We start from the raw sequence: 6,000 nt of genomic DNA on the forward strand, positions 1-6,000 counted from the left end.
TTAGCACGCACCCCTCCCCCTTTTTTGGTTCAAATTCGGAATCCGCATCTGGGGTGCTTGTATAGCTCTATAAACTTCACAAGTGCGAGTTCATTATATAAATTAATAGATTAGCCTCCGTTGCCTCTTCTAGTGTTTGTGTATTGTAAACAATTAACATTTTACTGAAAAAAAGTTGCATTTTCACGATTTTTTTGTTTGATTGGTGTGTCATTGGTTATTTTTTAAATTTAAATAAAATAACCTACCTGCATAATAATATTCAAATTTTACTAGTTGAATATCTGCTGTTAATCAAGTGTGACTGACTGGTATCATTTGTTAGTCATGATTGGGAGGTCTTTTTGAATTTGTTCTCATTGGGGCATGCACAGGTCAGGAGATGTTTTTTTTGCCTTTAAATGTTTACGATTTTTCAACAGTTGTCAGGCTCGTTATTTTTGTCATGTCCCTTGTTATTTTGTTGGACAGAATATATTTTTACAACCCATTCATGGCAATATATTACTTATGCTAAGATTCTTACAGTTACTTGGTAAAACTATTCTGCCTTCCTATTTTTTGTTAGGAATATTTAAAGGCATACACAAGCATTAACATGGGGGATATGATTCTGTTCTCATTCAGTTTTAATATTTGCACAAACTACCTTTTTAGAGTAAGGATAAGAAGCTGTGGCATCAAGTACTCCAAACTTTAAAAAAAGGCCATTGAGGTCAAACAAATTACATCAGACACATGCACATGTACAATATACCTATGATTCGATCTGCATTTTAGTCATATGCATTTTAATTTCTCAACCTTAAAAGTTAAGTATACAATTTTACCATTATGTTGGAAATAGTGTCCGTTTTTTTATGTCGCTCATTTTGTATTAAAATCCTGCCTATATATATATAGCTACTATACAAAGTAGCCACCAATACAAATGGACAGCCAAGAAATAGCTGCAAGTGCTTACGTGACATTCAGCGCAATCAACATGATCAATCATGTTTTCATTTCGGAGACTGGAGCCAACTGAAATGGTATTTCTTTTCTGTCAGAATTAAAGAAATTCTATGTACCAGCTGTATATAAAAATACATTAATAACCAACATGCTTAATAACTATTTTTACATACACCCATTACACAATCAAAAAAGACCTGTAGAAAAGTTAGATACACATGAACATATGATGTATATAAATGTACAGATGTACAAAATTATAGCATCATGATATAAATGCAAACAAAGAAAAATACATTTTTTTTGGTTCAAACATTGTGTGGCTGATACACTTGTAGTCTTGTACAGAGGTCTTGCTCAGCATTGAAGGCCAACATCAATTTGACCAACAACTGCAATTAAAACACTTTATAATGCTTTTGAACCTTTTGTAAACCTGAAGTTTGTGTGTCATGATATGAGATTGAAATATAAATCATGACAAAATATGATTTTCTTGTTCTCTGGTGGCCAATACATAAATGTACATGTATATATGACTATTTGTTCCCTGAGGGAGAGTTGTTTCATTGGCAATCATATGTCATATTCTTCCTTTTATTATTACATGTACATGTAACTCCATAAGTGGTGCATCGGTGAATTGCATGCATACATTTTACATGTACATACTGTATCTGTAAGTTTTATACTGGTATGATTTATATTGAATCGCCTGTAATCGCCATAAAAATAACAAAACACTCATATAAGACTTATAAATTGATATTTCAAAATTCCTCTTTACCATGTTTACAATTCAACTAAATGGCATGTCTAGTTTTAGATCTCTCACTCATCTTGGTTAGATATTGCAGATTTTTTTAAAAGATTTCATCAGACAACAAATGACGTTTTTTACATCCATGAAATACAATTTTTGAACTGAAATCCTTTTTGCAGCTAAGAATATTCACAAATCTCTGAACTGCCATTATGTATATTTGGATATCATTTTAACTGAGGTAAAAACATCAACTTCAATTATGATGAAAAAGAAGTTAAATTGTCCAATTAATATTCCTCAGTTTTTCAGCATCAAAACACTTAATTCCAATTCATTTGGTCTTGAAACAGTCAATGCTTCTGCTTAGTACGGTGCATTATGTAAAATAGCCGTCTTTTTTTCTATTTTTCACAGACATATTTGGTAGCTTTCTAAACAAATTTTAATCACATCTTCCATAATCATGGTAATGGCCATAATGAGTTATAAGCAACTTTTAACGGGTGTCTGACTGCTTGTCTAACGTCTTCATCCCTGCAAAAAAATCAAAATATAATACATGTACAATGTATACATGTATATCAACTGAAATTTTCAAAATGAAAAAAGTAATTCAAAGTTAGTGCAAACATACTTCTTCAAAAAGGTACGATTAAAATGCTATAAACAAAATATTTCCCATCCTTTTTTACCTGTTGTACATGTATTAATGTCTCCATTCAACATTTCAAATGATTTGAACAAAATACAAATTTTCCACATGCATTTTAAAAAGGTGCACTTTGTAATAAAAATTTAAATTCATGTATAATGTTTAACTTCATTGTTTTTTATGGTGTAACACCACTAATTCGGGCCCGGCCAGAAGGTTACAACACACCATTAGATGTTATGGGCGCAGCCATTTTATGAGCATAACATGGTATTCAGAATTAAGAGTATGGCGAAACCTGATTGGTCGATATGTGCGCCCGTTATTTGTTATTATTAGAGATTTCGTGCACTCTGCTTTATACAAAAGGCAAAAAAAAAATTATTCCGTAGCCCTAAAGGCACTGAGATGACTTTTCAACGCTAGGACAAGACACGTATTTTTAAGGGCAAAATTGATGGGCATGGGAGATAAGTACAAAATACGCTAAGAAAAGCAACGCGAACCTATATTTTTTAAACCAAAAAATACTGTCCTAATAACTTTTCTTTGATTCTAGCAAGGTTTCGTTAAAAAAAATCAACTTTCTAAAGTCTGTATCTCGAAAAAGGCTATGGGGAAATTAATTGTTTATTTCAATCTATACAGCATCGACATTTCTTTATCATAGTGCCCAAAAAGTGTCAAAAACAGTCATTTTACTTGTCATTTGATGTGAAACCGTATTTTTTGGTCACAAATGAAAAATTGATTATCTAGTTTTTAAGCCATAGTCTGTTTCATATTTGTATAGCGTTTTACCTTAGAAACAAGGGTGGGCTCCACTTTTGACTTACTGTGGAACGAATATGTCATGTTCGGAAGTTCTGCTGATTTGTTCGAAAAGAGCAAATACACGTCTAGAGTTTGTGAATATAAATCGATTTTTAAACATAACAATCTCGACTGAAGTGCTGTTATCGAAATTACCAAATTCAGCGAAAATGTACGGAAATGATCCCCTTCGAACATTGAAATGTTAACACGAATAACAAACTTAAAGAATTAGAATAAGGATGCCATTTTGTAGTTAACAAACAGTTATCGATGTCAAAACACAAATATTTACACATATACAATATTTTGAAATGCTATAGTCTGTTTCAAAAATGTACTTTTATACGAAAATGGTTTCATTTAAAACTGTTGTTCAAAATTCACCGTAGTAGTTATATATTAGATTGGTTTTGGTATCAATATAATCAGTACTTGACGATATATATAGAATCATTGGAGAAAGTGGGCATTATCTTCAGTCCCTTTGTAACAGTACCGCATTTACTCAAAAAAACAGATTGTTTTTCTTCACATTTTTCGACTGGGTCACCTCCCAGATTTATACGTTTATAATACATTTGTGTTGATGTTATTAACAATATCAGTTTTATTTTATTATTTATTTTATTAGTATTTTATCTTTCCAGCATTTTGGTAATTGTCTTTGTCATTTCATATCTTTGAGATAAAGAAATTAGTTGCAATGGTCATTTTATAACAGGAATATGTATGGTATCGTAAGAATTCTTTTAAAGTAGCCCTGATTGTGTATGACACAGACTTGTATACTGGTAGTATTTCCCGTTTGTATTATTCTTTTTAATATACTTCTTTTTTCAATGTCAATTATCATAGTTGGGAACAGTGGATGTTTATACTATTTGCAGTTTTAACTATTGTCATAACGTAGTTGTATATTAAGCAGGAGATTTGGAATGATTTTAAATATTCTTGATCAAACACTATTACAGGAACATACAAAAATATGATAATATGGATAAGGTATAAATAGAAATCTTACCTAAATCTGTAGACTGGACAGATATTTATAATCTGCTGTTTCACTGTTGTGTCTATTGTTTTAATTGTTTCACCATTCTCAAATTCAGCAGTGCAAACTATTTTTTTCAAGCAGGTGACAGCATAATTTTTTTTTAAGTAGGTGACAGCATAAATTTGTTTTCAAGCAGGTGACAGCATAAATTTTTTTCAGATAAGAAAATAAAAGAATTGTACATAGGGTTGTTGATTTTTTTTGTGACTTGGACATAAATTGAGTCCATGTAAAATTAAAATGGACTAGATAATTACTACGTATAGTATTTTCTGAAGATGATAGCCTTTTGAAAAACAGCAGATGATTTTTAATTTAATTATTATAAAATTTCATACATAGCACCGTCGTATTAAACGTAAAGGAATATAGCAACTAATCTATTATAGTACATATATGTAAAACACTCCTTCTGCAGAATTCGTTTAAAGTGGGCTTTTTTGGGCAGCTGCAGAGCCGGGCAATATTTGTTAGGGTCCGCAAAATATATTGTTTGTCAGTGACACCTTAAATTGAGGATGTGAAATTATAAATGTTTTCCCGTTTTTTTATTTAGATTAGACCGTTGGTTTTCCCGTTTGAATGGTTTTACACTAGTAATTTTCCTATATAGCTTGTTGTTCCGTGTTGAAGGCCGTACATTGACCTTTAATGGTTTACCTTCTTAAATTGTTTTTAGGAAGGACAGTTGTCTCATTGACACTCGCACCACATCTTCCTATGTCTACTAAAACATCGGATAGAGATGAGGGGGAAATGATGGGCGTGAATAAAACCAGTTTAAACTCGTGTCTGACCTATGCCAGGAAACTTTAGCCGTGGTTGTTCTTGTATATGTTTTAATTTTGGTACATCTATATATTTAGCAGCATAGAATGGCGTCTATATTCTTGATCTATCTAATATTGTGTTTCGGGGCCTGATCAGGGCTCCGTCTAGGTGTGTGATTTTTCGCTCTGTTGTAGACCCAATGACCTGTGGTTGAATTGTATATTTGATTTGGTTGCTGTCTGTTTGACTCGTTCCCCGTTTTTATTCTTTATTTTATGAATGTAGCTGTCAAAGATACTATTGTTAAAACTACATTTTCGCCATTTGACAGGTAAGATTTATTTATTGGGAAGTATAAAATCATTATTGCTACATCGTGATTACATAAGTATTTTTTTTAAAGTATTGTGTAACTTACTAGACTGAATCGCATAGGTTTAAACTTGAGTTATATAGTGTTCGTTCACATGTTTGATATTGTCAATTATAAAAATTATTTTTGACTTAATTAAAACCAATTCAAGCAAACTTAACAATGAGTGCAAGTCCCGTTGCCCAGATTGCAAATACATCGGAAATAAAGGAAAAATGCAGATTTTGCGAAAAAGATATTCTGATAACAGATCTTAGAGATCATTTGAAGGATTGTGATGGTAATGTACAAAATGTACAGTCAACAGAACCTTTTGCAGAAACACAAAGCACATCTAGTTTTAGCCTTCCAACAGAATTTGATACGGTTGACAATTCAGAAATAATAATGAAACCACTACTGAAATGACGGGACAGACTGAAGATCTATTGCGAACAATAAACTCTTGCATAGATTTCTATACCGAACATAAGGTAACAGATCCTGTTGACATTCTTCGGCACACACAAGAGAAAATTGTTTGTGGCCGAGACCTGGATCTTTCAGATGATGCCACAACTAATGATGGTGGAACCAATTTTATTTTAGTTGACAGGGATACTTGGTTGCAATCG

The sequence above is a fragment of the Mytilus trossulus genome, chromosome 5, assembly GCF_036588685.1.
Source record: "Mytilus trossulus isolate FHL-02 chromosome 5, PNRI_Mtr1.1.1.hap1, whole genome shotgun sequence".
NCBI lineage: Eukaryota > Metazoa > Mollusca > Bivalvia > Mytilida > Mytilidae > Mytilus > Mytilus trossulus.